The sequence below is a fragment of the Mytilus trossulus genome, chromosome 13 (genome assembly GCF_036588685.1).
Source record: "Mytilus trossulus isolate FHL-02 chromosome 13, PNRI_Mtr1.1.1.hap1, whole genome shotgun sequence".
Classification (NCBI taxonomy): Eukaryota; Metazoa; Mollusca; class Bivalvia; order Mytilida; family Mytilidae; genus Mytilus; species Mytilus trossulus.
The window spans coordinates 49,521,419-49,538,899 of record NC_086385.1 but is presented as its reverse complement, the minus strand read 5'-3'; positions in this window follow the sequence as shown (position 1 = coordinate 49,538,899).

Genomic DNA, 17,481 nt, shown 5'->3' with positions numbered 1-17,481 from the left:
GCTCTTGAAAGAAATGATATGGATTCATGTCTTATGTTGTCGTGTTTCTTCAAACATTTACCAGATGAAATATTGTTATCAAGTGCTAAATGCAATAATAGGAAGTTGTTTGACCACTTTGATGAATCGTACCAATGGTCAAGAGAAAGCAAATTAAAAGCTACGAAAATACGCAAGGAGCTTCAGAAAACAGAAAATACTACCGATTATTTCCACCTTTATCCTCGATTACTTGAAAATGACAATATTAACAATCAGCAGCAGCAGACTTATCAATTTTCTACCTCCCTATTCTGAGAGCATAGAAATCGATCTATGAAATATATATTGCTATACTTCAATAACATAAGACGGTAATCTAGAAACAAACAATTCGTCAACATATAATCCCTGTGGCAATGTTCTATGAGGGAACGTCAGTATCGTTAAAAACCGAGAAAAATAAAAAAATAAATAAACTGTAGACCTTAACCGACAATCCACTGTAAGGAATAACGTCAGATCATAACACATATAACGTTTCGGCAATAATAAAAAGATAAATAAAAGTTAAGTATTCGTCGATATCTATTATTAACAAACATCTTGTACTCGCATATAGTGTTGTGTGTGCACCGGTTTTTACAATGAATCATATTATAGAAAAAACAAAATAATCATTTTCGATCAATACAAACATGTTTATTAGTTGGATGAATAAAGATGAAAACGTGCAATTAATTGTCATTCACAACAACTGTAATGGCAAAAACATCAGTCTACTAATTCGTTTTAATTTGATGTTGTTCTTGTCTTTTTTTTTTTTTAATTTTTGATGTTGGGTTTCATTCCAATCTATAGGTTTTATCCTTTTTAAGAAAGATTGAGAGTTAAGCTCTTGCAATTATGTAACACTGTCATTTTTTATATGTTCTTGCATTTTTGTTCTGTCTGGAGCTTTGTATTCAGTTTTTTTTTGCGTGATGTTGTAAAAGATCAGCCGCAAGCAAAAATGTGAAACTTTGAGCTCAACAAACGAGATAAAATGCTTTAAATGTTGTCGAGTATTTGATATTTGACGATAACTTTGACGAAAAAAACAATAGATTATCTGTTAATCGTTTATTACTGGTCTCCTCCTTCCTAAGACAGTTGAACGCTTGACAAAAGTAAGATTGATAATGTCTTATCACTTTTCACACAATGATATCATGTATTCATGTTTTGGCATCACATAAGGTCATACAGTTTTCATACAATCAATGACGACTATTTAATAAATCTGTGAGATGTATCCGGAATTATATTTGTGTTCGTATGTATTCATAAAAGGTTATAGTCCTTAAAAAAGCATTCGGTAACTATTGAATTAACACATTGTGTATGGTGTGTTTATGTTAGGTGGCACATTGTGTGCATTATACCAATATGATAAATCGACTCATTTCATATTTCGTTTTTATGTTGAGATTTAACACAACTGGTAGGGGAAGGTTGAGCTCTGACAAATATGCTTCACCAAAACATGTAATTTGGAAGTCTGTCAAAAGTCCGTTTCTGTAGCCTGTGCGTCAGTAGTTTATGTTTGTTCCTAAATCATAAGGGAATGTTATTTTATTTGTTTCTTTTATATTTGTCATAAGTTTTGCAGCCGTTTTTTTTCTCCAAAGCTTTTTATAGATATCTATATACGATATATCTTCTGTTTATTGTTAAAGATCCACAAACGCGGATTCTAGCTCACATCTAGGTCATCCTTGACTCTAGTTGTATTATTGGCAATCATATCACATCTCTAATTTTTATAGACTTGCACAGATGATTTTACAATTATCTGAAAATACCATCAAAGCCAACTTCATTTAAGATGATTCGACGTCAATTTTTCTTCGTGGTTTCGTTAGCCAAAAAAGGGCGCCACGCGCTTCGTGCACTCGGTCACGCCTTTCTGCCTTGATATCTTTTTCAGAAACCTCGTAATGCCGTTTTGGCTATGCACTAGTAAAATTGTCTTTTGTGTCATTAGATTTCTTATCAGAAAGTTAAATTGCCTTTATGGCACCTGAAGATTGCCCCGACGTTAGTCGTGTCATAATAATGAATTACAGTGTGTAAGACGTCAAAGGATTTAAGGAATTTTTTTTAAATTCAGGTCTTTTATAAATTTAAACCAAATTATCTAGTCTTGTAAGATTGAATAAATTCATACGATAAAAAATATTACATTAACCTTATTTCAAACCTGTATATGTACATGTATGTGATATTTGCTGCTGTACATTATGTTTTGTTATATTATCCTGACTGCAAGCTACTAATATTTGATTTACTTACTCTTAAATTCAGTGTGTATAGCGTGTAACAGTAAAACATATATATTCGCACCATCCTTCTATACACATGGTAAAAAGTATTGCTTTTGAATTTGTTAAATTTAAAAAATAAGCCTCTTTTTTTGGATGAAATATTATAAAATATTTGTATAATATTATTGAAACATATTTTAGAATAACATTGGCATTTAAACGAACAAATCATGTTTGAAAAAAAAAAAGATTTATGTAACAACAATTTGAATAACAAAATGAAGTGTTTTTGGTACAAAAAAAATCAATTTTACAACTTTTACTGTAGTCGAACTTTACATTGTCAGAAATTTCAAAATTATTCTCCAGATGACTGTGCTAATCATGTTCGATCGTTAAACGCCAAAGAATTGGTTCTTTGTGCGCAGCCTCCATTCAAACGGATAACCGCATCTTAACGTCGTCTGATTTCTGACATAAATCGACTAATTTGTTGCTAAGGTAGCAGCAACTATTTCTGATGAAGGGCATTGTTTATTTCATGATGTGCTTGAACTGGGTGTCCTTTCGCGCACTTCCCATCCAATAATGTCCCATATATGCTCCATATGGTTCAAATCCGGGCTACTATCGGGCCAGGGAAGATGAACCGAATTCCATTGGAACAATGGAGCTACCTTCACGGTGCTTATTTCAAACTTTGGCGAGCTCTGCACTACATTGGATACGGAAAACTGTGTGTCTGTTCGTAAGCAAAGGTCTCCGAAATTGTCTTATAGCACGATAACCAGTAGCGATGAGTCGATCTTGAACAGTTCTTGTTTAAAGGATTATGTATGCACATCACTCTCTTTCTATGATTGTATTGTATGCAGTGGGTTTTCTTCTGACCAAACTTCATTATGCTTGATTTTCCTTAGCAAATGGTAAAGGGGGTCTTATTTATCTCGGAAGTTCTTTAACATCGTTTATTGCCTGATTTTTATTCTCAAAACGACTTATAGTGGAATGGTGATGACCAACAATACGTGCAGTTGTTACAGTGACCTCCCTGCTTCTCTCTTGCTGATAATCTGCCATCATGCTGCAGTTAAGAGTTGTCGAAGACCCATTACAAGGTGTCAAACACATAACTTTAAAAACTTGATTGTTTAAAGTGTTGAAAACAATGAGGATAAAAACATCTGTTTTGCTGTTTACGGATACAGTAGCTGCATGTGCAGATAAGAACTTATCGAGTCGATAATTATTGATTAAACTCATGTGATACCTAAATAATGTTTAACTAGTCTATTTTACCGAATTTGATCATAAAAAATAAAGAGTGTTTTTTTAATTTTAATTTCAATTTGGTGTTGCAATACTTTTTTCCATGTGTATATCTAGGTTAAAGTTGCTTTTATTGCAATACCATATATTCGATATTCTTTCAGTACCAATACATGGAACTAATATCCATAATAACAAGCAATATATGAGTGTCATGCAATCGAAGAAAAAAACAGCACGTTAAAGACTGCAGGATTCAGAAACGCATTTCTGGATTTTTGAAGGCCGATGATTTATAAGAACTGTAACATGTGTAATGATAGTTTAAAATTAAAAGCTGTTTGGTTAAAATTGTACACTAATTTTTTTTATGCTGATTCTTGTATGATTTTAAATAATAACACATGGTATATATAAAAAAAATATAGATAAAAACAAATATGAGGCAATACACGTGTACTGAGCCATTTGATGCCTTAACGTACAGAAGAAAATATATCCATATTCAACCCCTAAAATACTATTTGGCTTACTACATGTTGATCAGTTTACACTGTTACTCCTGAAGGACGTGCGTTTGGAAAACATCAGAAATCTGTATGTTTTATAATCTTTAACACGATTTCTGCATACCATAATCAGAGTAACAAACAATGCTGTTGCAGTTAACCACATATACAGTTGAGTTTTATAACATTGTTCTGTGATAAGTAATTTTAAAATACTCAGATAAAATTCTACTAAATACTAGTTACGATCATCTTTAAAAAGTTACGACCATCTTGTGTCACTTACGACCATTATTCAAAATACTATACTTAACGTTACGACCATCACAAATTTAAAGCAACGACCATCATGCTCCATTTTTTTAAGACCATTTTACGAAAATTCGAATATCTCTAGAGTTGTTTTGCAATTTCGGCATACAGAAAAATTACGTTACTTCCAGCCGCCTATCAACAGTGACAATGGAAGATATTTCATGACTTTAGAATAGATTTTTCTGTCAACAAAATACAACAGAAGATGTTAATTACATGACTTTAGAATAGATTTTAAGTCATCATAATACAACAGGAGTTTTTAATATTTCTATTACCTCATCCTTTGGTCATCAATGATTTGTGAATTTAAACGTGTTGGAAATATTTGTTTGTGGATACTTCCCTTGTTTTAGCTTATTACAAATGTGTGCCCCTAAATTATTATCTATTATTGAAAATAATATAAAAAAATTGTATAAAAATGTTACCTTTAGTATCAAAAATTTCTTTAAACTTTGATCAAAGTATTTCCACATACATTTACGTCTTATCATGATATGAAACAAAATTTTACTTTAAGAGAGCATACTTTGAAGTGATGATTTTCTTCTGTCGGATTGATAACTGCATGAAACCCATTAACCGATTCTAACGGTCATGGAAACCTCTTCTATGAAGACACCGACAGAGTAATGAGAACAACTGAAAACTGCTGGACATAGGTTTGACGGTCATTGTCATTATCAAGGAATGAATGAGTAATACGATACATGGATATTTAAATACATGAATTGTTGTAAAATTTATCATTTTACAATTATGTCCTTCATCTCATTGTGCAATTTAGATTAAGTGAGGATTCACAGTACGATTGATGCATGCATTGTGGAATACGCTAACCAGAGATGACTAGGATATTGACAAGCGAACGAACGAAAGCGTCACTTGGCGATTCGTATGAAACAAAAGTTATAATGGTTTGTACATCATGTATCTATATACATAGTGCATTGAAATATGAATCCTACATAACAAAAATCATGTTGAACTTGAGGTAATTACATCGTTTGCGAGTAGTTTAAATGAAACATTTCCTTTCAAATTGGATGTTTTATAACGCAATGTTTTATACATTTTAAAAGATGCAATCTATATACAAGACTCTGCATTGGAAAATGTTATCCAAAAGGTATTGTTATGAGTTATGCAGGTAACAAAGGGTGGCAGCATACTATTAGAGCTTTTGATATAGATAGTATTGCTGTTCAATTTCAAATCAGTTTTGAGATGCAACTTGTCTTTAGCATCTTTTTCTGTATTTTACTAGTAGTTGACAGTCTAAAAACAACAACATTGTATAATGCTCAATCTATCAAACATACTCCGTCATAAGAGTTGCATATTAGTTAAGGGTATTTTTGCTAAGACCAAATTAACATAACTCCATGAACGTTCGACCGGCATGCGTTCAGATATATCTATAGTACGTTTCACCTTGCTGAGTATCACATTATGGTTAAATCTGACAATTAGGAAGAAATTTAATTTAAAACAATCTTATAACAACAATTTGCTGTGACATATTTCAACCTACTATTGCCTTTGTTGTACTCGTGTGGAAATAGACAAATATGCATTCGGAAAAAGTTAGAGTTTTTGATAGTTACAGCATAGTTATTTGTTAACAGACATTTTATTTTAACCACTTTATAAACTATATCAAAAATCTTTTAACTAGCCAAAATGGTTTTAACATTGCAAACGTTAACAAAAATTACGGATTAAACGAAAAAGTTTTATTATTGTGAGCCGAGTAGCACGTAAAGGCAATAAACACATATATATCAACATTTCGAGATAAAACAAAGGTTGATTGACATTACCAAAAAACTATCAATTGTCGATCACATTTAACATTTAAAATTGAAATTCTTAAATAAGGAAAACAGTTTATCGCCAAATTAAACAACGAAAAATGTCAGAAAAGATGCAATGCTTATGTTTATACTGGATATGTTTATTATAAGAAGGTCCCGTTGGTAGACGTAAGGGCTAAAATTAGATTTTAGTCGTATTCGCTATTTATATACCCTTGTGTCTAGCTAAAATGCTAATTTCCCTTTATAACTTCCCTTATTTTTCTTACTGCTAGTGTTTTATTTCGTCGGATAGAAATCGACCTTATGCAACTCGACGTCAAACCGAGTAACGTAAAGACAAAGTTTCACAAGTTTGCATACAGGTAGTTTCTGACATTATAAAAAAAGATAACATGTCGCTATCTTACAAAACTACGTTTTTTCGAAACATTATTGTGGATACATTTCTGGTCCGATTTTAATGTACTAGGTACAAATAGAAGCAGAATTTTAACAGTTATATTTGTTTTTTTGTATATATTTTTGTTGTGAAATGTTTTTAATTTTTGGTAATATAACCAGTATTGTTTTTGTTCAGAAATTTCTTATGTATTTCAACGAAAAAATGTTATACATGTTCATATCATAAGAAACAAAAGAAATGGACGACAAAACTATATCAAATTAAACTAGTATACTTTAGACGATTCTACGTCTTTTAACTCCGTATTTGTAAAAATCCAACATAATATGCTTTCGCAAATTTTTTTAAGTGGGGTTTTATATGAAATTTGTAAAAAAAAATATACGTGGAAACCATACAATGTCAATCTGATTAAATGGGGCCTTTAGCTAACGTATTCCATACATATAGGACAATAGTATTTTATTTCTGATAAGTTTAGTAAAAAAAGCCGATAATCTTTCACCGAAACCGCTTTATCCGGTCCGACATAAAAATTTCTAAATTATCTGAGAAGCGTCAACTGCGTGTCGAGTGTCGTCTGCTTGAATAACAAAAATATTCCTGGATCCTGTCCTTATCTTTACATTTTATACAAAGTGAAAGTACTATCTATTTTAGTAAAATCTATTTTCATTTCGTTCAGTGGCATAACACCTGACTTAAAAAATAATTGTATACTTAAGCTTGACTAAAAAACTAAACTACTGAAGTAATATTCTGAAAAACTATTTCTGGTAGTTTAAAACAAAATGTGTGCTGTTTTGAAAAACTTTGCTACACACAGTGACACACGCAAAAACAAAATTACGTCAAATGTTATTCATATCATTAATTGTACCGTTGCATTTTGGAAAATCTAAAAAGAAACAACAACACAAATATACAATATTAAACAAAGACCAAGACATGCTCTAGGTGGATTTTTTGTACTATTTGCGTGCAATTTATCTGTTCTTATATATTCAGAAATTTAGAAATTGTTTGCGTGTAATTTATGTTCAATGACATTTCTATTTAGAAATTGAAAGAAAGAGGGAAACATTTGCAAAATACATGTGAACATTTAAAACTTTAAAATTAGTATCGGGAAATAAAAGTCCCGATCTATGCATCCGTGGGTCTTACAATTTTGCGTCCGTCCGTCCATTTGCGTGAAAGATGTAAACTGTGATGTCGGATTAATAAATAGTAAATCAAAATGTCATCTTAAAAACCCGTTTATTTTGAAATTTGAACTTCTATAATTTAAATAGATAGTATTTGAGATTTTAATCTATACCTGTCACAAATCACTGGTGAACTCTAATCATGCTTATGGAGCAAAGCGCGACAACCTGTCTTATAGAAAAATTATCCTTGTGCAATTTGTCTTTAATTTCGTTCCTTTTAAATGTTGCAGTAAATTTCTGAATTGGTCTGGTTCAATAACATAGGATGCGAAGAACTAGAAAATGAAGCAGTTGCCTATTTTGAACAATACATAGAGTCAATACCAGAGGTTTTGGCGTCAAGCAATACTGAACTGAATGTGTCTGATAACAGCGATTCCGATGTTGAAAATGACGAATCTGATATTGAAAATACATGTGACACAATTCAAGATAGGGCCCGGGAATTTTATTCCACTTCCGTCATTCAAGATCAATCGGAAAATGCATGTTCTCTTAATCAAAATGATGAATTAGAGGATATTTCCCGACTTTGAATAAATGCTAACGACTGTAATTGTACAAACCAAAAATACCCCTCCTATTATTCTACCTTGTAGCAAGAGCAAGAAATATGTACACTCCAAATATGTTAGTTCATGCGTTAATTCAGAACAACAATATGTTCAACTAACCGCATTTAAAGAAGTTTGGAATACATGTGTCCCTCATATTCAATTTATGAAACCAAAGACAGATCTGTGTAAAACGTATACATATACTGGTTAAAGTTGGATTGCAAACTTGAGAATCATGAATTGCTTCATTGTAACAATGTTATAAATTAAATGAAATATTGTATACAAATGTATGTTTTCATGTCTCTCTTTATTACGAGAAAAGGACCAATACAGAATAAAATTAATGCACGATAACGTTAATTTCACGACGTTGTCGTGAGATCTGATGTTAAATATATGTATATATATCCGTCAAAACTTCGAAATGGCGAAACTTTTTAAAAAGAAGGTTAGAGTAAAACGGTTTCTTGTATTCAAATTGTATGCTTATCAACATAATTAAAATGAACAAAACTCAAATTGAGATATTTTTTGCATAAGGTCGATTTTTATCCGACGCGGCTCAAGTTTTAACCATCTTTAAAGGTTGACATATGATTAAAAAAACAAGAAAAGCAACAAGAAATCATCTGATTCAACTGGTTCAAAATAATAGTGTTTTTTCCGATACATTTGTTCGTTTGCAACTTGAATACTGAATTTGTTTATGGTTTGTTGCTTAGCGTCTAGTTGCAAAAAGTTGATGTTTATATCGTATAACAACGAAAATAGAATAATATTATGGAGTAGAGGCCGGGTAAAATTAGATGACCATTATAAAAGTAGGATATTGAATAGGGAGTAAATCTTGCAATAAATCACTTAGGTTAACGCACTCCACATGTTATTTTTGCAAAGGTTCTTCACGTGCAGAGAGCGTGACAATTTCTCTACACAAGACATCAGAGTAAACGTGGTTGAGTACATGATCATACTGGATTTCCAAACGAACGCCCCGTCATTTGAAGAAGACGTGGACTGCTATATTTCTATTCCCCGTTCGCCCTTGCAAAACATTTTATTTAAACATTGCGAAAGTTACCGATGTACTCGAGCATGTTTTTAACAAAAATAACCACATTGCATCGTAATATATGTACAACTTCCGGAGACTTTTGAACGTCTTTCATTTATATCAAAATAACCATATTGAAAACGGTTTATTTCAAATTACGTGTTTCTACAGATATCTTTTACCATGATTACATACCATCCAATGTAATAACATATTTAAGTGTAAATGCATTTTTTAAACATACATGTACAATACCACTCCGATTACGTTCGTTCGTCAATATCATGGTCATCTCTACTATGACGACTAATCAGGTTACAATCCTTTATATATCATAAGATTTCCTCTGTTTGTGCTTGTTATCTTGATGTGTTTCGGTAATCGAGTTATGCAATTCGCACAGGTGTTAATTTCTATTGGCTTTGCTTCCCCCTACACGCCAAAAAAAAACACACTAAATGCTTCCTCTTAAGCTCTTCTTGGTAGTGTTTTGTTGAAGTAGATCTTACATGTTGTTCTACCTCACATCATAGTTCATTTTAATACTACTGCAATGTCAAAAAATAGATAAACCAAACTAGGGTCTACTTATTTGTAATGGAGACCCCAAGCACAACCAGGACCAAAATTAGAATAGAGGAAAATTTAGACCTTGACAATCATTTCGATCACAACAATACAACTGTAATTGCACGAATACGGTAAATGCGGTATATGCTTAACTCAACATGCAGACATCTTATACGTTAAGGTATTTCACATCCAACTTTTTATGGTAATATTCTTTACAAAGCACAAAAATGGCATTATTCACCTCAAAAGCTTACAAAACCTTTAAACAGACCTATTAAGAAGGAATATAGTTACGATACTGTTGTCAGGTCATTAAAGATTGCATATTTTGGCTTTTATATTGATTCACTTATAAGGTCTTTGCATCGGAACTACACACATTTAATTTTTAAAAATAGTTGTTGGCATGACACGGGTTATGTTCTTCTCCTGTATTTGATGATAGTATGATACTAAACCCCTAACGAAAGGGATTGTGCCTGATATTCATATTATGAAGACATAATATTTCAATCAGTTTAATTGAGGTCTGGAGCTGGCATGTCAGTTAACTGCTAGTAGTCTGTTGTTATTTATGTATTATTGTCATTTTATTAATTTACTTTTGTTACATCTTTTGACATCGAACTCGGACTTCACTTGAACTGAATTTTAATGTGCGTATTGTTATGCATTTACTTGTTCTACATTGGCTAGAGGTATATCGGGAGGGTTGAGATCTCATAAACATGTTTAACCCCGCCACAATTTGGCGCCTGTTCCAAGTCAGGAGCCTCTGGCCTTTGTAAGTCTTGTATTAATTTTAATTTTAGTTTCCTGTTTATAATTCGGAGTTTAGTATGACGTCCATTATCACTGAACTAGTATACATATTTTTTAGGTGCCAGCTGAAGGACACCTACGGGTGCGCGAATTCTCGCTACATTGAAGACCAATTGGTGGCCTTTCGGCTGTTGTCCGCTCTATGGTCGGGTTGGTGTCGCTTTAACACATTCCCCATTTCCTTTTTCAATTTTATTAATAAAACGTTTTATTAGTTATGATAGGAATTTAGATAAAGATATGGGATATAACGATGTAAAGTTCTTCCAAATATAAAACTGTTTACTGAACTGAAAATTCTTGTAAGGTAATTTTGATCTTATAATTATCTAAATAGTCTGAACAATAAAATGTTAAGTCATTTTCATTGTTTTGTTTCAATCAGCACATTCGTCACCCTGTTATCAATGAATATCATGTTGCTGAAAAAAAAATTAATTAAAATATATAATGTGTTATATGTGTCTTGTTTAACATGTTTAAGTTCTTGAAACAATTTGAATTCTCAAAACACAGATGAAACAAAACCAATTCATTGGTTTCATATTTACATATCATGTTAGAATACTTGTGTAACATAACATAAAGGTGTAAGTTTTAAGTTGTTTCTACATGTATTTGCTGAACAAAACATATATCTTTCTGATTTTTGTTTGATATCTATTTTTATCCAGCATGTATTACACAGCAAAGTATTGATATCTTTTTAAACCGTCTATTTGTATGGTAGTTCTGAGATCCATGTGAGAATATAAACGAGGTGAATATTTATTTGCCGGCAGTTACATTACAATTTTGTATGATTTTCTGCCTAAACAACTTGTATGACAAAAAAATAACAAAAGGAAATATGGACAATTCTATAAAATTTGTAGGAACAGAAGAAGCCAAAGGAGATATTCTTAAACTCTCCATGGTTATGTTCAAATGAGAGATATATATATATATATATATATCAGTCTAAAGATTTGCACAACGGTACTGGTTGGTCCTTTTTATAGACTTTTATATATATATATATATATATATATAAAAGTCTATAAAAAGGACCAACCAGCAAATTTACTATGTACCGGATCGTCTAGAATAGGCGATACTATGCAGATAAGGAAAAAATTATATCAGTCTAAAGATTTGCACAACGGTACTGATATAAGGTGTTATTAAACGAAAATGTTGTTATAAAATCGATTTTATAACAACATTTTCGTTTAATAACACCTTATATCAGTACCGTTGTGCAAATCTTTAGACTGATATATATATATATATATATACATACAACTCGTCGAAACATCAACCCAACAATGTAAGATCTGTAAATTGGCTTTCGCAAATTTTGTTTTCTTCCCTCGCCGGGATTCGAACCCATGCTACTGAGATATCGTGACACCAAAATCGCCTGCACTGTCGGCGCGCTAGACCACACGACAACCTGGCCTTCATAAAACAATGAAGCTTTTGGTGACCGGCTGTTACATTTCCTCGTCAGTTCATATCTAGCGTCGTACTACAGTACTTGATATATAAGGCATGAAGATGTTATTTTTACAGATCAGCTCAATTATTTATAGTAAACGATCCTAAAAATTAATGTAAGATACAGTCTGCGTACGTCTGAACCAGTGACAACTCTACAACAGATTTATCCCTCGTATCACCAGCAGTGATTGCGATACATGGCTGTGTACATTCTATATATGCAACCCGTCTAAACATCAACCCACAAATATTAGATCTGTTAATTTGGTTTCGCAAATTATTTGTTCATTTCTCCCCGGGATTTGAACCCATGTTACTGAGAAAAAAATTAAGAAAAATTACATACATTTTTTTACAGGAACATAGTTTACATGATAAATCATTGCTGCTAATTATTATATAAATGGTATATTATGTTTGTGTCAGCACAAGAGGTATCTTTGCTTTTTGGTGTTCTAGTGGATAAGTCAACGCAAATAACATCAAATTCTACATGCGTCTGGTATGAAATGCATGCTATTACATAAGCAATAACTATTTGCTCTTACTATTTGGTGTTAAAAGTGTACTGTAGAACTAATATCAAAGAAGAGATTTGGTATGATTTCCATTGAGATAACTATCTATCCGAGGTATAATGCGATAGGTGTAAGTTCCTCGTAAGAGTCTCGACAATTACCAAGATTCTTACCGTATAACAAGTAACAAATAGTTCAAACACGACAAAGAAAACAAAAAACATTTAAAACGATAAATTTGTATATACGTACGAAACAACAAATGACGATAACTTAAACAACAGCTCTTGACATTGGACAGGTACAATGCAGGCGCCAATAATTCACAAGTATCAACACCATTCATTGGTTAGAAGAAATCATTACACAAAATAATCAAAGCCAATAATATAAAAATGGTGATGGTGATGTGTAATTACATTTATAACTTATGCAGGATGTTGACATAATTACAAACTATACTATACTTGTCTTGGATTACTTACATCTGGTTTGCGTTGACAGGTTCAAGGTGATCTAAAACAAAAATGACATTAATTTAAATTATCGTTCAAAATTGCAATAATTTAGGAAATTTATATTATTTTTAATTCACATCTTCATGTCAAAAGGATCAAGTAAACCATTGGTGTTCGCACGTTTTCAGGGTAAAAAAAATGATAACACTGTCATGACTTTCATTAATTCAACAATGTATAAAGTGACCAAATATGTCAGTGTTACTTGTATAACTACATATGTTCAGATACCAGGTTATTTTTATCTCTTTATCTTTTAAGTAATACACATGGACAAATTTCTGAAAAAGAAATGAAATGATCATTCCGGACACATAGCTGTATGATAAAAGAATCTATATACAGTATTAATTGTAAACATGGTGTCTTTCAAATAATCCATGAAATATTTGGCACTTGACGTTATGTCTCTCGTCCGTGTGTCTTTAGTGATGCTCAAAAAATGAAAAAATTTTTTAGCATGTAACAACTGTTTAAATAATTTTGAAAATTTTTGTTTTTAAAATCGAACACGTTTCGGCTCTATTGAATATTTAGGACACGTGTGTGGAAATAGACACGATTGAGGGAATCCGACACGTTTAGGAGGATGGACAGGTTTTAGAGTTAGACATATTTTTTTTTAAACTGCAACAAAAGCTTGTTCTATTGCAACTACATAAAAGTTATTGATTGTGACTGTTTATTTAACGCATCATGTAAATGTAACGGAATTTGATGAGACTGTTATTAAAGTGAGAGGGTTAGCGCTATAGAACCAGGTTTAATCCACCATTTTCTACATTTGAAAATGCCTGTACCAAGTCAGGAATATGACAGTTCTTGTCCATTCGTTTTTGATGCGTTTTGTTTTTTGATTTTGCCATGTGATTATGGACTTTCCAAATTGATTTTCCTCTGAGTTCAGTATTTTTGTGATTTTACTTTTATTTATGCTAATGACAAATTGGATCGGGAGACACACTCATCAGCAAGTTTTATATAAAAAAGATAAAACTTTGTAACAAACTGTAAGATGTCAAATGCGTACATCCCAAATAAAACGTCAGTATGTTTGAAAAAAGTACAATCAATATACAAATTATATATATATATATATATATATCTAAGAATAGATTGAAAAAACAAAACCGAAGAAAAAGATTCAAAAAATAATATTTGGACAATATGCATGTATTTAGAATTAAAGTTCATAAAATTAGTTCATTTGTAAACTTATTTATATATTTAAAAGTAAACAAAAATTAAATGTTTAGGTGAAAACTGCTACAGTATATTATTCATTCAAAGCAATAATTATCGAACTATGAAAATGTAAGAAAGCCGTGGTGTGCATCGGACAACTAACACAAAAAATCTGGTTATAATCCCGTTTCGGGATGAAAATTTCAGGAATTGAATTTTCGGCTCTTTTTGACACCATTTGCGAGTATTCAGGAACCGATGATAGTCCGTCGGAAGGAGACGATAAATGGCTGACCCGTGTTAAGACATAGCCATATATCTTGCACGTAACAAACGCCCTTATATATTTCGAAAAAGATATGGTTAATGCCGCTACAAGGCAGCACTCGCACCCGCAAAGTGGAAAAAGGATTTATATAAGTTGCAATAACTTGTTTCCCAATCCACTATAAATAAATATGTTTCAATTAAAAAAATAATTTTTTTTGAGGATAATTAAATATATTTCTTGATAAAGAAATTTTTAAAGGGGTAGCAGACTTGTGAGATATAAAACAACTTTTTTTTTTCTAATAGAAAAGGCTGTAAGCTATGAAAACCATTAGAGCTGAAACCGTTTCACTTCTATTTAAACGATTTTGCTACGTTATCTCACGTTATTCTGCTTTTACACCATGTACACTAATGGACTATCTATGTATTTTAACTATATGAATTTTCTCATAATGATATCATCGAAGGGCGACAGCCCTATATTGAGATGAGAATGAGAAAATGCATCGAGTTTAAAAAAAAAACATCAATAATTTATTTATCGCTATTTTGTGTATATCCAAAATGGTAATTAATACAAATTCCAGCAAAAAAAATAACCAATGCGGTGATAATGCATTTTGTTTTTGGTACTAAATATTTGGCGAAGGCTTATGTGATATACATTTGTAGTCACACAGCCTGTTCATAAAAGATGTTTTAACTGATCATCCAGCATGTTCAAGTATGGAAAATACAATTTTCATCGTTTCAAAGTCAAGCATGTCAATGCTAGGTGGTAAATTGATGATGGATTAATAATTTGAGTTGGTTTTTTTTTCGTTTTTTTCGATTCAGTAGTGTAATGTTTACTAATTGTCCTGTAGTTGATAATAGAAATGTCAAGTTAAAATGTTCAAAATTGTTGTATACAATGTACATACATTTTCCTGAAATTCAATGTTTTCTAAGTTCAATAATTCCGATGTATTCAAGACTAGCATTGGGATATACTTTTAAAGCAGACGAAGAAATATAAATGTTTGCAAAATATATACATGCAGACAGACCGACGTTCATTTGTAGTAGATTTATTTACAAATAGACATTTTGTATTTATTAGAAAAATAATTTAACTACTTTTAATAACTACAAAATTAAATCAAGTAATGCAATTCACGGTATTAGTCTTACGACAAATATTCTTTTTTTTACATTTCAGCACAGTCATTAAATACCGTTTTTTTATAGTTCCATCTAAACTTTTCTCCTTTGCCGACACTCTAGCGATTGGATATTGATTAAACTGCTGTTGCTAAGGACCTTATAAACTAGCGATAGTTTTCAATCACAAAAACATATCAAAGGAAAATTACAGATAATAGCGAGAATAGTAGTTCAAATGCCTTAACTTGCAAATTGATCATTTTCATTCGGGTATATTAACACTTTAACGTTCCTATGACCCGAATTAGCACTTTTTTTGCGTACAATTTGGGTTCAAACCTTAAGTTCTCTGTGATTTAACTATTAACATATTTCAGCAAGGGTTTAAATGAAACCTGTGAGTGTCAGCTACACGTTGAAACGCCAGTTGTGTATTTTGGGGGTTGATCTTTATGGTCAAATAAAGCTATTAAACTATCATCGTTTTTTTTTAAATCAGCTTAAATTTAATAGAAAAAACTTTAGAATTGTGTAAATCTTGAATTATCAAAACATTGTGTTTGGTTTCTATAAACCGCAAAAAATCGGTTGATTAAGGATTGTTTCCTTTCAGTTATTTTGTGTTGAGCTTTATAAAATGATGGTTCGATAACTTTTTTTAGATAAGTTCTACGGAAATCGAATGCAAACAGTAAATATTGTCAACATGTCAGTAACTTTCAGGAACTGTTTCTTAGAATTTTTGCTCATACCAGTAAATACGTGCATATTGTTGTCTCAAAGGCCAAATAGTATAAATAAAATTGATTTCTTACTACTTTTGTTACTTGGTTTTGACATTAAATCATAAGTATCCTCCCTTTCCACCCTCTCCCCTATTTTCCACTGGTTTACACACCATTCCATATAGTGTGTTATTTTAAGAAAGTAAAAAAATAGCCGTTTTTACGTCTTTCTAAGTATCTTATTATAATCTAATATTTGTATGTTAATGATCAACTTAAAAATAAATATCATGATTATCATTAAAAAAAAGTATGAATTTAATCAAATTTATCCGTCTGCTTCCATAGCTGAGGAGATGCATCTAAGGCTAGTGATCAAGCGATCCGGGTTCGCCTCCCGCAAGGGTGAACGTACGGTTTAAAACAACCAATATCAATATTAAATATCTTCACTTGACTTTAATTCAATTCTAATTCCAAATTGAAAATGTTTTTTTCCTTGTGACAAAGTTAATTGTCTGTCTTTTGACTATAGTCGTTTATTGAATAATAGAGACATACGTGTTAAGATAATCTATTAAACATCGGTAACTAAGGGATGATGAGGCTGCCAGACTTTTGGTATTCTGTCTTTTAAATGATTGTAGGGATGAAAGTGTGGATGCACTTCAGTTGCACAGTTTAGCTACGTTGTTTACCAAGAATTTTGACCCAAATCACCACATAGCATGTTAGGCTATACAAATTGCTGTGTCTCACATTAAAAGGTCATTGAGGGTGGGTTTTTTTCCGTGGAGATGTTATTCATAA